A 17423-nucleotide genomic window follows, 5' to 3' on the forward strand; every position below is an offset into this window, starting at 1 on the left:
CCTACAGGGACCCCTGGCCACACCTCGCCCCAAGACAATCAGGGACCTGGGGTCAGTGGTAGTGGGCACACGGTTCAGGGGACAGAGGCACAGGCCAACAGGGACACTGGGAGGACTGCTGTGCGCCAGGGGGAGGACAGGCCCAGGGAACTGACACTCCAAGAGGCACTCGCTGAGATTCTGGGAGCCTATCAACATTCCCTGGACACGAAGGGCCAGATGCTGGACAATGTGCAGGAGAACAGGCGGCTGCAGGAGGAACAATACTAGGGGAGCAGGGAGGACTTGCAGGCCATCAACAACACTCTGATCTTCATAGCAGGGGTGCTGGCAGACATGGTCAACATTATGAGGCAGTCTCACACCAGCTGGCCCCTGCCACTAGCCAGACATCTGAACACCCTTCCACCTCCGACGCTGCTAGTGGCCAGGAGGCCCCACCACAGGACTCACAGGCCACCAGCACCCCTCTCCCTGAAGAAGGGGAACCATCTGCAAACGTTCCCTGCGATCCAGACAGGAGCCAGAGACACTTGCTAGACCCCCCCGCCAGGAAAGTAGACTCTCCTGATTGTCACCCTTGTGTCCCACTCAGTCATCCTGTCCACCTTGAATTGCCATTGCTCCCCTTCCACTGTCCCCTTGGACAAAGCACCTGTGCTACAAACAGACTGGAACAAAACCCTGGACTTTCCTCCATCATTACCCCATCCCATTGCACTTGCCCCTATATATATTAGCACTTCAATAAACACCCTTTGAAAAAAAAACATTTGAAGTATGTCATGTATAACAAATGTGTATTCATTGAAGTAGGTACAAACATTGCAAATCAACTATACAGAGAATGAATATAGATTAATGACCTGTAGCTGGCTGTAGTGATCTGATCACACCAGGAGTATATGTCAGGTCACCAACATCTGCAAAATGAATTGCCAGAGGCAACAGTAAGTGGGCATCGAAGTGGGAAATATCAGCATGCCATTGCCACACAAATTACAATCAACGTCATTGAAATGTGAAGTTATACTGTCCTATCTGTATGTCATTGGAAGTATTGCCGGATCACAGATGTTCTGTTGTCCTCACCCTCATCCTCTGCCTCCTCATCCTCACTGTCCACAGTGTCTACTGCTGGCACACAGGCATCTCCAGCTTCCTTCTTCTGCAGGAATGGGGCATGGCGTCTGAGGGCTAGGTTATGCAACATGCAGCATGCCACCACTATCTGGCAGACCTTCTTGGGTGAGTAGTACAGGGAACCACCTGTTAGATGGAGGCACTGGAACCTGGCCTTCAGGAGGCCAAAGGTCTTTTCAATGATCCTTCTGGTTCACCCATGTGCCTCATTATAACGATTGTCTGCCCTTGTCCTGGCATTCCTCACAGGGGTCAGCAGCCATGATAGGTTTGGGTAACCAGAGTCACCAACATTTAGCCACACACTCCTATATGGCCCACACAATACTCATACACCAACATCTACTGGGTGGGAACCAGGGCTCACCAATTAGCCACATCCTGTGCCTCTGTAGTTGGTCCATCACATTTGGGATGCTGATGTTCCTCAGGACAAAGGCATCATTCACCAACCCAGGATACTTCGCATTGACGTGAGAGATGTACTGGCCCGCCAAGCACACAAACTCGGCCTTTACAGTGGCCCAATCCTCAACCTGGGGGAAAACAATGTAGCTGCACATGTGTTTTATCAGGGCAGACAACACTCTTGTCAGCACGTTTGAGAACATTGGCTGTGAAATTCATGCTGCCAAGCCCACTGTCACTTGGAAAGAACCAGTTGCCAGAAAATGGAGTACTGATACCACTTGCACAAGAGTGGGGATCCCAGTGGGGTGGCGTACAGCAGATATCAAGTCAGGCTCCAACTGAGCACACAGCTCTGTGATTGTGGCCCTGTCAAGTCTATAGGTGAGGATAATGTGCCTGTACTCCAGTGTTGCCAAGTCCACCAGGGGTCTGCACACAGGGGTATGTCTCCATCTCCTATTCATTTGCAGCAGTAGGAATCTAGGGGACAAAAAAGTGAGGAGCTGGTCACAAACTGAACAATGGAGCTACAACAGTAGTTTGCATCCTGTAAACATGTAATGGGTCAGTGTGATTTGCCCAGTATGTGCTAATATCTCTTGTGAAGCAGCATTATTCCAGCGCCTGCCACCCCCCCCCTCCGTAATGGCATCCACCTATCCTGTGTGGAGGGACAGATGGAAGTGAGGTAATTCCGCTGGCGTTGTGCGCCATTGTGGGAGGCGGTTGGGAACCACTGTGCGACTCCTCATTGGTTAACATTGGACCCTATGGGGTACAGTTGCCAATGGTGATCTACACCTGCGGTGACGGTGTGCACCGCCTTGGACGTGACTGCCATTTTCTATCTGATTCCTCACTTGCTACCTGACCTTCCATAGGAGAGGACCTACACTGCATGTGCTGCTGTGACCTGTGTCTGAAACCTACCATGGCCTGTGTGACCGGGGAAAGGGCCCAGCCTTCACGTCGGATGAGTTGGAGAGACTGGTGGATGGGGTCCTACCCCAGTACAGACTGCTGTATGGGCCTCCAGACCAACAGGTGAGTACGCTGTGGGCATGATGCATGTGGCATGAATGCATGGAGTTGTGTGTGTGAAGGCCTCGTGTAAGGGGGGTGGGTGGATGTCCTCTTGGCAGCGTTCAGGTTGTGTGCTGGGCAATGTGTGTGGCAATGGCGATGGGAACGGGTATGGTGGGCCAAATGTGTAACAGGCAGGACTGTTTGTCTAATGGTATTTTCCTGTGTGTATTGCCTCTGCAGGTCAGCGCCCATCAAAAGAAAGGTATATGGTGTGCCATCGCCAAGGAGGTGCAGACCCTGGGGGTTTATGGCAGGCGGAGCACCCACTGTCGGAAACGGAGGGAGGGCCTGAGATGCTGGGCCTGGAAGACGGCAGAGGCCGAGCTGGGGATGGCCTCCCAATGAAGAAGGGGTGCCAGTCGAACCCTGACCCCCCCTGATGGCCCGCATACTGGCAGTGGCCTATCCAGAGTTTGATGGTCGCTTGAGGGCATCACAGCAGCTACAAGGCGATGAGTACAGTACCCATCATTACAACTTACGCATGGCAGGGTGGTATCCGGGTGGTGGATGTGTGTCAGTGGGTGCCCCTAGGCCAGGACTGACATTGCAGTGTAGGTCCCCTGGTGGCTAGGGTTCTCAAGGGATAATCCTGCTACCTAGCTCTTAGGCATCTACTACTGGTCAGGGCTGCGTGGGACCCAGGTGTGCTGCATTTGGCGGTGGGTGCCCCTCCCCATGCCTTGGGCAATAAAACAGACTTGGTGGGCCTTGGTGGCAAGCTGTTTCTCTGGTAGTGCAATGCATAGTGCGTAGGGCTGTTCCCTGTGTGTGAGTGTGCTGTGCACGCCAACGGTGGTGTTGGTTCAGCCACTGACCCAGTGTATCCTTTGTCTCTTCCCCCCCTTTCTTGTTTTGTCATCCTGTCCTTATGTGCATTAGCATCATCTGGTGGAGGAGCAGAGGCACCGGTGATGGAGGGAGCTGCATCCCACACGACCCAGGAGGCAGAGTCCACCGACGGTGAGGGCGCCAGTGGGACGGAGGGCAAGGGAAGCACCACGGCGGAGACTGGAGGGGACACTTCAGATACAGATACCTCCTCTGATGAAAGCTCCCTGGTGGCAGCAGACACTTCTGTGACCCCCCCAGCTACAGCCACCACCCCCGTACCAGCACCCCCCTCTCAGCAGCCCCTCATCGAGTTGTCTGTGCCCACTCACCCAGGAGGGTGGGCATCTCCATCGCCCCAGGCACCTCAGGCCCTGCCCCAGTGAGCCCTGCTGCCCTGAGTGATGAGGCTATTGACCTCCGGAGTTCCATCTCTGTAGAGCAGTCAACCATTGTGAATGCCATTCAGGGGCTGGCAGCCCAGATGCAACAATCTAATGCATTCCTGGAGGACATTCACACTGGATTGGCGGCCCAACAAAGATCGATTCAGGCTCTGGCCTCCTCTCTGATGGCAGCCATTGTCCCTGTTTCTACCCTCCCCACTCCATCTTTCACTGCCCAGTCCCATTCTCCTCACCCTCGACATATCCCAGGCACACATACAGACGAGCATGCACACAAGACAACGCCCAAGAGTGTCACAGGCAAAAAAAAGCATCACACTTCATCCCACAGGCACTCACACAAACACCATCCAGTTGCAGACACAACAACATCCACTATTTCCACTCTCTCCCTCTTATCCTCCTCCTCCTTCTCCCACTGAGTTACATTCACACTCACAACTGTATGCACTACATCATCATCCACTACCAGCCTCATCACCACACCAAGCAGGACACACACCTCACAGGCAGACACCTCCACAAAATCCATGCACACATCCCGTGTCCTCTCCCACTGTGTCTGTCCCCCCTCCTAAAGTACATAAACGCAAGCACTCATACACCCAACAGCCATCCACCTCACAACAGCATACAGCCCATGCACCTGCACCCAAATCCAGCAGACAAACACCTCCAACAACCATTCCCTCATCCTCCACTCCCATTCCTTCTTCCCGCCCAAATGTCCCTAAAAAACTGTTCCTATCCGCCATTGACCTCTTCCCTACCCATCCCCCCCATCAAGCATGTATGACCAGGGTATCACAAACCCAGCCAAGCGCCTCCGCCCCCACAGTCCTCGGGCCCAGTCCTAACCGCACCCACTTGTGGTGGAAAGGGACCCAGGACACATGTACTGAAGGGGAAGGAGCCTACCCCGGCAGGCAAGAAGGGCAAGGAGTCTGCACCTGCCACCCAAAAGGCCAAGGAGCCTGCACCTGCCACCTGAAACGCCAACGAGCCTGCACCAGCAGGCTGGAAGGCCAAGGAGACTGCACCAGCAGGCAGGAAGGCCAAGGAGCCTGGACCAGCAGCTGTGGCAGAGCCCCCACCACCAACCATGGTTGTGCAATTGTCCAAGGGTGAAGGGGATGTGCAGGAGCCTCCCCCCACCAGCACCACCACCACTGTGCATCCGTCCGAGGGTGCAGGGGATGTGCAGGAGCCTCCCCCCACCAGCAGCACCACCACTGTGCAGCCATCCAAGGGATCAGGGGATGTGCAGGAGCCTCCCCCCACCAGCAGAACCATCACTGTGCAGCGTCACCGCCGGCGGACGCAATGTAATCCTGCCTCCACGGGCTGCTGTGCAGGCTGCCCCCTCTAGAACCAGTGGGCAAGACACCCACTCAACAGACTGTGGCTCATCACTCCCCAGGATCAAGCACAAAGCATGTTGCCCCCTCCAGAACCAGTGGGCAAGACACTCACTCAACAGACTGTGGCCCATCACTCCCCAGGATCAAGCACAGGGCAGGTTGCCCCCCCAACTGATGCCCCTGCATTGTTCTCTCCGTGTTGAAGCAGGTGACAAGTGGGGCTTGGACTTTGGCCTGTGGCCATGTGGCCCATGCAAATTGAGGACTGGGCTGTGTCCCTTTTTCTGTATATATCTGTTATATTGCCTAACTTATTATTTCTACTGTGTTGGTCTTATTACAAACACTTTGGCGAAATTGTTTTGTCCTTGCATTTTTCAGCCGATTTAGGGGGGTAAATTGTTTTCTTGGTCAGCTGGTTGTGTGTATGGGGTGTGTGTACGGGGTGTGTGTGTTTCGTGTGTGTGTCACTGATTCCCCCCCCCCCCTTGTGTGCTAGGCAGCTGTACTCACCATCGTCATCTTCACCGGCGGTGTTGGTGTTTGTGGTGGAGCAGAATGTAGAATATCATCAGAAAAACAAGCAGTTCTGGTTCCATGGCGGCGTGGTTCTTTCCTGTGTCTCCAATGGTGATTCCTTTCACTTCCGTGCAGTGTTTCTGCCAGGCTTTTGATGTCATTGGTACCCCCCCAGAAAAGGTGGCGGTTTGCAGGGTCTTAATATAGTGGGCGGAACATTAACTTCCACCTGGCTGTAGGCGGCTACCACTGTGGTGGCTGTTGTATTTGCCCTGGCGGTCGGTGTGGTACATTGGCTGTCTTTCGGAGATCTTTCCGCCATGGTCATAATTTGGCAGTAGTTACCACCAGCCTGTTGGCGGTATTACCACCACTTTATCACCGAATGCCAGGGTCGTAATGAGGGCCATAATCTGCCTACTGAAGCCTACTTTTCTCTCAAATTTGGCATAATTCCATCCAGCGGTTCGGGCTGTAGTTGTGTTCAAAACTCCTATGGGAATTAACATTGGAAATGCATGTTTTATTACCTTCCCCCTTTTTCTTGGCCCCTGCTTGAGAGATCATCCCGAAATTGTTCTGTGTGCAACAAGTATCACCAGCACACTTTTTGGGGAATATTGTGTGACAATCCTTCAAATGTGCCAAAGATGTAGGCAAGTCAAAAAAACACTTTTTCTATGGAAACATGTTCCTAACTCTACCTACATACTGGCAACTGCCAGTAGGTGTTATATATATATATATATATATATATATATGAAACAAGACAAATTCTTGTAGTAACAAGAAAGGTCAGGACACTTCCAGTGAAATTGAAGCTTTTACTATCATACAGATATCCACAGATTATTCCTCCCAATGCGTTTCAGCCGTAGCCCAATGCGTTTCAGCCGTAGCCTTGGGCTACGGCTGAAACGCGTTGGGAGGAATAATCTGTGGATATCTGTATGATAGTAAAAGCTTCAATTTCACTGGAAGTGTCCTGACCTTTCTTGTTAATTCAAGAATTTGTCTTGTTATATTTATGGTGTTTCCCGAAACCATGGTCGGACCGCCACTTTTTTGAGCCTCAGTATTTCGGGTCTCCTTGGTGAATATATATATATATATATATATATATATATATATATAAAAAAAAACAAGATTCTCTTTCTGTTTTAGCAAGAGAAAACCGCACTCTGTCGTTGTGCCAAAAATACCTTAACTTTTAATACATTAGTGAGATCATAAACAAACAAACAGGAATCCCCTGACGCGTTTCGGTCTCACCAGACCTTGTTCACAGGTGTTTCCTGTGTGCTAATTTCGGCGCTTAAAATAAAGTACTCCAAAGTAACAGAAAAAATACTCAAGTTACACCACTTATCAAGAGTTACTCCATAACATCACTAAATATATATACTTTAACAAAGAAAAATTAAACGTTTTTCTATATACATATTTACCAAATTGTAACAGTGTTTTGACTACAATCCAAGGTGTTTTTCACTGAGTTCCACATTGCATTCTGGTATATGTAGTTTATAGCATTTCATTAAATCAAATTATTTTTCAATATATGTCATAAAATCTTGTTTCAGCGACTAATGGAGACTTCAAAACAATTTCTGAGGTGTGTTAACAAAATATAGGGGCCCTCATTAGTTTTTAATTTATATTCACATTGGATTCATATTCATGTATTGCATGTTACCTACAATAGCACAATCCCCAAAGTTTCTTTTAAACAAGGCCCTCGCTAAATCCTGCACCTCTGATGGAAGAAAATTAATGTTTGGGTATTATTCCTTCAGTCAATTTATATTGATAGCACCAAAATTGTATGTCTATCTGACAAATGACAACGGGAAAGAAAGCATCTTATCAATTGGTGGAAATGACATAAAATAAATGAATGGCAACATCTTATGAGCTATGACAACTCTACAATTCTGTCCCTCTACAGATTTGGATTTAGTACAAACACGCATAGACTTTTATAGGTATATACGCAAAATCAAACTTGCCAAAACCTTTGCGGAAACTAAAATGAAAGAGAAAAATGATCCACCAACACAGGAGTATGACCTTACTGTGGGAGATAAAGAGACGTTGATGACTCTGGTGAATTTAGATCTGGGAAACAAACCATTGGAAGTTACTGAAATAGTTAAACCCCTTGGGGCGGGCCTGACAGATAAAAGACCACCTTCCAAGTTTTACCCAGCACTACCAGCAGGGAATAAAATAGATTTATTTGCGGAGATGGTCATTCATGATCTTTATAAAAAGAATTGGAATAAGAAAGAGGAGAACTTAACCATACCAGAGAAACAGGCGTTGCACAGACTTCAGATGGAAACAATGGTTGAAATCAAACCTGCGGACAAAGGTGGAAACATTGTAATACAAAATAAACAGGATTATGTGAAAGAAGCGATGCGGCAATTGTCGGATAAAACCTGTTATGCACTTGCTACTGGGAACCCAGTAATAAAACTGAAGGAGGAGATAAATTTGTGTATCTTAAGGTGGGAAGATCAAGGCCTCATTGATCAAGTAGAGGCAAAATATTTGTTAGTGGAACATCCTGTAACTCCAACAATATACTTCCTCCCTAAAATTCATAAAAATTTGCAACATCCACCAGGTAGACCTATAATATCAGCCAAAGCATCTCTATTAGAACCTATGTCAGAATACATAGATTTCTTTCTAGCACCCTTGGCAAGAAATTTGAACTCCTATTTACGTGATACAGGAGACTTACTGTTACAATTGGAAGGGATACCTTGGCAGGACACCTATAAATTAGTAACAATGGATGTAGTTTCGCTGTACACGAACATTGAACATCAAATAGGAATCCAGGCATGCAAATTCTTTCTCAACCAAAGGAATATACGTTTTTATCAACACAATGAGATGCTTCTGGAAATGATTAACATTTGTCTAACAAATAATTATTTTTTGTTTAACCAACAACTGTATCTGCAAATTAAGGGCACGGCAATGGGTTTTTCTTTTTCTCCCAATTTTGCGAATCTGACGATGGGATGGTTTGAACAACGAATAGCTTGGGCAGAAGAAAACGAGATTTACCAACAAAAAGTAGTGACTTGGTTGAGGTTTATTGATGACCTTTTTCTTATCTGGGATGGCACTGAGTCAGAATTTGATGAATACTTTAAGATCTTGAACTCTAATGTAGCCAAACTTAATTTCACCTACGACATCAGTGCAACACGTGTGACATTTCTAGATACAGAAATTTATGTTAAAGAGGGGACAATTCAGACTTCATTGCACAGGAAAATAACAGCTACGAACTCCATATTACATGCTAACAGTTTTCACCCACCACGAACAAAGTGGAACATTCCCTATGGTGAATTTCTACGAATAAAGAAAATCTGCTCAGAGCCGGAAGAGTGTGAGAAGCACTTGAAATTAGCGGAGGAGAGATTCCTGGCAAGACAATATCCGAAAAAGTGTTTAGCTCTGGCACAGAAACGTGTGAAACAATCATCAAGAGAACAACTAATTCATGGAGGAAACCAAGCCATTAAACATGCCAAACAACAACAGCTGAGGTTCATAACAACATACTCACAGAGTGCTTCACAAGTTCGTAAAATCTTGGAAAACCATTGGGCAATTTTACAAATGGACCCAATAGTGGGGGAAATCATGGGACAATACCCATTAATGACTTTCAGAAGAACAGCAAACTTAAGGGATAAATTATCGCACAGCCATTTCCAAACTACAAAAGCAAACTGGTTACAGAAAACTGGCTTTTGGAAGTGCAGCAGCTGTAAGGCATGTAAAATTGGGGTGAATAAGAAAGAGTACTCAACAAATACTGGCATGGAGAGAGTGATACGTAAGCACTTGAACTGTAAAAGTCGATTCACAGTATATGTGATTGAATGTCCTTGTGGGTTGAAATATGTTGGCAGTACCATATGTGAGACTAAAAAGCAAATTTTAGAACATATTCGAGCAACTATCAATATAGATAGGAGCTATGCAACAGCGAGACATATGGAACAGAAACATGATAGCAAGTGGGAACTCATGACATTCTATGTAATTGATCGGGTACTAAAATCAGAACGCGGTGGTGACAGAGAAAAGAAATTGCGTCAACTAGAATCCAGACATATACTTGATATCCGATCTCTCACCCCGCTAGGTTTAAACCAGGATGAGGAGTTATTTGTACACCTATAAGAGTTGTCATAGCTCATAAGATGTTGCCATTCATTTATTTTATGTCATTTCCACCAATTGATAAGATGCTTTCTTTCCCGTTGTCATTTGTCAGATAGACATACAATTTTGGTGCTATCAATATAAATTGACTGAAGGAATAATACCCAAACATTAATTTTCTTCCATCAGAGGTGCAGGATTTAGCGAGGGCCTTGTTTAAAAGAAACTTTGGGGATTGTGCTATTGTAGGTAACATGCAATACATGAATATGAATCCAATGTGAATATAAATTAAAAACTAATGAGGGCCCCTATATTTTGTTAACACACCTCAGAAATTGTTTTGAAGTCTCCATTAGTCGCTGAAACAAGATTTTATGACATATATTTAAAAATAATTTGATTTAATGAAATGCTATAAACTACATATACCAGAATGCAATGTGGAACTCAGTGAAAAACACCTTGGATTGTAGTCAAAACACTGTTACAATTTGGTAAATATGTATATAGAAAAACGTTAAATTTTTCTTTGTTAAAGTATATATATTTAGTGATGTTATGGAGTAACTCTTGATAAGTGGTGTAACTTGAGTATTTTTTCTGTTACTTTGGAGTACTTTATTTTAAGCGCCGAAATTAGCACACAGGAAACACCTGTGAACAAGGTCTGGTGAGACCGAAACGCGTCAGGGGATTCCTGTTTGTTTGTTTATGATCTCACTAATGTATTAAAAGTTAAGGTATTTTTGGCACAACGACAGAGTGCGGTTTTCTCTTGCTAAAACAGAAAGAGAATCTTGTTTTTTGAAAATATGGTTGTCCTGCCTCAAACCAGCACCACTGGAGAATTAAGTGCGCCGTAACACGCAGATCAGGACATCTTTTCTTTCATATATATATATATATACACACACACACACATATATTGCAGAGAGGTGCCATTCTGTATTTATAGTTAGGATTACCAGAGAGATGAATTCTTTGGAATTTTGCCCCTTAAAAACTTTGCATCCATCGTTTGATGAATATCTGCAAACCTTTGAAGACCTATTGCTACATTTACATTGGAAGAGGATGGAATGTTTTGAGGCGTTTGGTCAAGTGGGTCCAAAGAAAAAAAGAAGGGGCAAAGCAGATTTGGACTCCTATGCTTTTTACAAAGACTTTTTGTATTAGATGTAGAGCAGCACGTCTGTATGGATTGTAATGAAATTTTACAACAATGTACATTATTAGACTTTATAGACTTTTTGCCATTGCAAGCAATGTTATGAAGTAGCTATGAAGTTTAAAGGTCCAATAAAGCAGTAATATCTGTAATATAATATTACTAAAAGTAGCAGGGAAGCCGAAAAATTAAACTAGAATGCATATACAAAGTTTCAGATTTACTACATGAACAACTGAAAGACCCAGTCATGGTCACATGCTAATGGAAACTAATAAACAAATACATAACAGATATAATAGATAAAAAGATAAAAAGAAAGAAGTCACATTAACTCTGATTGCCACTGTGTAGTTATAGTTAGGCATCCCAGAGATATGAATTCCTCAGATTTTTGCTCCCGAACACCTTTTTCAGCTGTTGACAGATTGCCACAAAACTTCAGACCAATAGCATTTTTTACATTTTGTGATGAACATTTTTGTGGTGAATAGTTAAGCGGGGTGCAAAGATAAAAGGGGAGTCCTAAAACATGTTTTTCAACCAATAGATTTTCCATAGACTTATATTCAACGTAGCTTGAAAATGGCTGAATGGACTTGAAAATTGGCAGGATTATTCATTATGGTGCACAGATTATCCTTTTGGGTGCTGCAAGTAGGTAGGGTATGAATTTTATAAAGAATTTGAACTTAGTGATATCTGTAAATGCTGTACTTTTGCAGAATTTCTCTACATTTCACAAAACCAGCTCAGTACATGGTGATGACAAGTCATGATCTGATTGGATAATGGAAACCAATAAACATATACATAACAAATACAATAGATAAAAGGAAAGAAGTCACATTAACTCTGATTGCCACTGTGTAGTTATAGTTAGGATTCCCAGAAATATGAATTCCTCAGAATTTTGCTCCAGACTACCTTTACAGCTGTTAATGAATCACCACAAAACTTTCAGACCAAAAGCATTTTCTACATTTTGTGATGATGAAAGTTTTTGTGGTGAATAGTTAAGGTAGTGCAAAGATAAAAGGGGAGTCACAAAACATGTTTTTCTACCAATGCATTTTCCATAGACATATATCCGACGTAGCGTGAAAACGGCTGAATGGAGTTACATGAAATATGGCAGGATTATAAATTATGGTGCATAGATGATCCTTTGGGGTACTGCAAGTACGTAGGGTAAGTATTTTTATAATGCATTTAAACTTAGTGATATCTGTCTCTACTGTATTTTTGCAGAATTTCACAAAAAACGACCATAGAACATGGTGATGACAAGTCATTATCTGATTGGATAACGACTGCCTTTACAAATGTTTAAGGCAGCCATGTTTTTTAAAGGCTGCTTTGTCAGTGTTGGGCCTAGGGACTTAGCGATAGATAAGTATTAGGTTTTATATTTTTCCCTACCTATTACCACTTTAGTAAAATGATAAAGATAAGGAAAAATAGTGATACGTTTCTGTATAGTTTAAAAAATGTTACAGAGTACCGCTGCACTACCTAGGAAATACTGCCGTACTTATAAAAAAATAAAAAATATGTTTTGAAAAAACACTATACTATACTTTATTCACAACTACAGTGCAGTACTGTGTATTTACAATTTTTAACATATTTAATTCTGGAAAAAAAAGTATTAAAATACCTAAAAAATACCACACAAATACTGCATTAATAAAAAAATATATATAAAAAAAAATATTTCCTAAAATATATGGTACTTACTAGGTACTCGAGCAGTACTCCATGAACGTATTTAAAAATATTTAAAAGTATAACTAAATTTCACTACCTATTGCCACTCTAAGTGGTAATAGGTAGGGAACTACAATGCAACCTACAGCTTTCCTATATCTACGGCCCTAACACAGAACACCGCCAAAGTGTACTTAAAGCAATATGGCTGCCTTTTCATTTTCTCAAATTAGCCATTATCCAATTATATAATGCCTTGTCATCACCATGTACCACGATATACCGCAAAGTTATCATGATATACAGTGGCCCAAAATATAACTAAGACCTAGATATATTGTTGTATTGGGGTACACTCATGGTGTTGAATGTGCAATGCAACCCTTAAGTCAGATTTGCAAAGCAATGCAAGGCCACCATGCAGGGCCCTGCACTGATTGTTAAATTTGGAGAATTGCAAGGCAGCAATTTGCTGTTTCCGTTACTCTGCACACCTTAATCTCCATTGATGCTAAATTTCACACATGCCACTCCACTTTACATTACTATACTATACACCACTCCTCTCTACGGTATTCCAGTGTACGCCACTCTAGTGTACACCGCTCCACTATATGCCACTCCACTATTCCACTCTATGCCACTCCACTCTGCTCCTCTCCACTGTATGAGACTCCACTCCAGCTATTACACTATTAGGCAGCTCCACTGTATGCCATTACACTCTATGATCTTACACTGTATGCATCTCTGCTCTACACAACTCCAGTCTACGCCACTCCGCTGTACAGCATTCCACTGGCCGCTACTCCACTATACACTATTCCACTCTATGCCATCCCACTCTAAGCTACTTCACTTTATACTACTCCACTCTACAACACCCCACTATACACTATTCCACTGTATACTGTGAATGCTGAATGTTTACTAATAAATATTCATGTATTCTGAATATTGAACCTGCATAGAAAATGAATTAATATAGAAAATAATGCACTTGGAAAATGTGCCTACTTGAGTGGCCGTTAATAATCACCTGTCCTTATTAATTGCTTATTAAAATGAAATGATGTGCTCATATATATTTAGATTAATGTAATAGTCTGTTATATTAATGATTACTTTTTATGTATTTGCTTTATTAAATGTAGGCCTTAAGTTAGCAAGTTTTTGGGCCTAGTTCCACAGCCCCAGGTTAAGTTGCACTGTTTCAATAATTCACAAAACAAAATTATGTTTAGAGAAATTAATACTTGTATTGTTTTACTGAATTGACCAAATGCTAGCAGATGTTTAATGTTCTCATGAGAACTGCTTGCTAGAATATGCTGTATTAGCTACTGACACATTATAAAGTTTAGTGTGTGAGAAAGTGATGTTCCCAGGAGCTAACAATGGATGCACTGACAGAAGGACAGAGAGATACAAAATTGTTACCTGATGAGTCCGACGTTGGGAACAGGAGAAGAGGAGCCAATCATCGACATGTGAAATTCTACTTTCATCAGACTAAATGTTAACGTACAATTCCTTGACCAATGGCAACGTGGGAAGAGGTTTAGATGATTTGAACTTAGCCCAACTGCACAGAGAGAAACGCCATGTTTTTTTGATCATTCTCACCTTCCTTGCTCATTCTTATTTGATTCCGCTACTTAAAGAATTCTATCTTTAACTGTATCGCTTAGACTTTGATGCTGAATGACGATCCTTAAACTTTGTTTTGTAAATGGTTCAAATAGCTTAGAGTCCCCTGTTCTAAACCATTTCCTTTCGTGGTCCGATGTGGATGCTGATCGAAGAGATGTCCAATTGACGAAGGCAGTCGCAGGTTGCTGATCCATACTGAGGAGAGGTATTAATCACTTGCTATTGTATTGTAATTTGTCTTCTGTTTCTAGGTACCAACCGCTATTTTGATAGAATCATAGCTAGATGTTTTTGCAAATTTGTGCTGACTAAATTGTTTTGCATGAAGCCCAAACATGCTATTCTAATCAGAAGGTTAGAGAGGGAAGACCCTAAAATGTTAGTAGTTTGCTATTAACAATTAATAGATGTTGCTCAGTTCATGAACCTAAATGTATGCTATTCCTATTGCGCAGTTATTCTTGCTGTTGATTTGCACTGTAACTCTAGAGTGCGTAGTGATCCATGCTTTGGTTAAATTGAGATTCTTTAGAAGATTTGGCCAACCAATGTTGTGTCTGTATGTATATCATATGATTTTGAGACTAAGTTACGTGATATTAGCTTTGTTAATATAGGGAAATAAACATTCTAACTTTTAAAAGAAAGGCGTGGTTATTCATGGCCAAAGGAGTCATGGTGTGTGGAATTACTGACTCCAAAGATTACTGATATTATAGATTGATGTTTTTATTGTTAGTATTGAAATTGAGTCCTATGGTGGGATTTACTCTAAGTGCAGTTGAAAGGTCCATCAAACCTCTAATATGCCCCCTTATAAATTAAAGATAAGAAACCAAATAAGGTCAGACGTGCTCATAATACCACTCTAATGTGTGCTGCTCCTCTCTACTCCTCTATAGTGTATGGCACTCCAGTCTACACCACTTCATTCTATATTATTCCATTGGACTCCACACCAAAGTACACCACTCCACTGTGTGCTATTACACTCTACTCCACCGACTGTATGGCACTCCAGTCTACACCACTTCATTGTATGGGACTCCACTGTACGCTAGTCCACTATAGGCTACTACACGCGTTATTACAGTGTACACCTCTCCACTGTACAACACTCCACTCTATGCCACTCCACTCTGTGCTATTAGACTTTACACAACTCCACTCTACGCCAGTCCACTCTACGATATTACACTGTACGCAACTCCACACTGTGCCACTTCAGTGTATGCCACTCCAGTGTAAGCCATTCCACTGGCTGCTTCTCCCCTATATGCTATTCCACTCTACGCCATTCCACTGTATGCTACTCCACTCTAAGCTATTCCACTGTATGCTACTCCACTGTACAACACTCCACTGTATACTTTTCCAGTGTATGCCACTACAGTGTAGGCTAACCCACTGTACGCCACTCCAGTTTATGCCACTCCACTGTATTCTATTGCACTCTTCCCCCACTCCATTGTATGCCACTACAGTCTACACCACTCCACTGTTCGCCACTCCACTGTACCCTACTCCACTACACGCTATTCCACTATATGTCACTCCAATGTATGCCATTCCACTGTATGCCCCTAGACTGTATGCCTCTCCAGTGTCTGCCACTCCACTCTACAACACTTGAATTCTGCACTATTCCATTGGACACCACTCCACTGTACGCAATTACACTGTACACCACTCTGGCGTATGTCACATCAGTCTACCCCACTCCTCTGTACGCCACGGCAATTTGTGCAACACCACGATATGCTATTCCACTGTACACAACTGAACTGCACACCACACCACACCACATTATGCAATTCCACTGTGTGCCACTCCACTATATGCTAGTTCACTCTTCGTCACTCCACACTGTTCCACTCCACTGTATACTATTCCACTCTCTTGTATGCCACTCCAGTCTGCGTAACTCTGCTGTGTGCCACTCCATGCTAAGCTATTTTACTCTACGCTACTCAACTGTACTCCACTCTATGGTATTCTGCTCTTCGTGACTTCTATCTATGCCATTTCACTGTACGCTATTACACTGTAGGCAACTTCAATAATCACCACTCTACTGTATAGATTTCCACTCCATCCCACTCCACTGTACGCCACTCCAGTCTACGCTATTCCATTGTATGTTACTCAACTGTATGCCACTCTACGGTAATCTATTACATTCTACCCCACTACACTGTACACCAGTCCAGTCTACACTACTCCACTGCATGTTACTCTGTAGTGTTATACTACACTATACGCCATTGCACTTAAAGGCACTCCACTCTACTCTATTACAATCTATGTCTCTCCACTCCATGCCCCTCCATTCTTTGCTATTCCACTGTATGCGACTCCACTCTACAAAACGTCAGTGTACTTTTCTCCACTTTATATAACTCCACTCTATAAAACTCTGCTACCTACCATGCCACTATGCTAGACTCTACTACACTCTGGCCCCGAACACTCGACTGTCCAAATTTGTACCCAACTCTATGCCCGTGCACTCTATTGTATAACAGTGTACTTCACTCTACGACGGTCTGACACACCATTCCTCTCTACTGTATGAGACACCACTCCAAATAGTAATAGTTTACTTGACTCTTTTCTATGTCACTTCAGTATACGCCCCTATGCTAATCCACTGTACCCTAATCCACTCCACCCCCCTACACTCTACACCACTCCACTGTACTCCACTCCACTCTCGTTATTCCACTCTATGCCACTCCAGTCTTCTGCACTCCACTGTACGGTATTCCATTGCACACTATTCCACTGTATGCTACTCCACTGTATGGCGATCCACTCTATGTCACTACAGTGTATGCCGCTCCATTCTACACCATTCCACTGTTTGATACTCTCCTCCACTGTATATAACTCCAGTCTACCCAGTCTACCACACTTAATGGCAGTCTATGG

The sequence above is a fragment of the Pleurodeles waltl genome, chromosome 9 (assembly GCF_031143425.1).
Source record: "Pleurodeles waltl isolate 20211129_DDA chromosome 9, aPleWal1.hap1.20221129, whole genome shotgun sequence".
Classification (NCBI taxonomy): Eukaryota; Metazoa; Chordata; class Amphibia; order Caudata; family Salamandridae; genus Pleurodeles; species Pleurodeles waltl.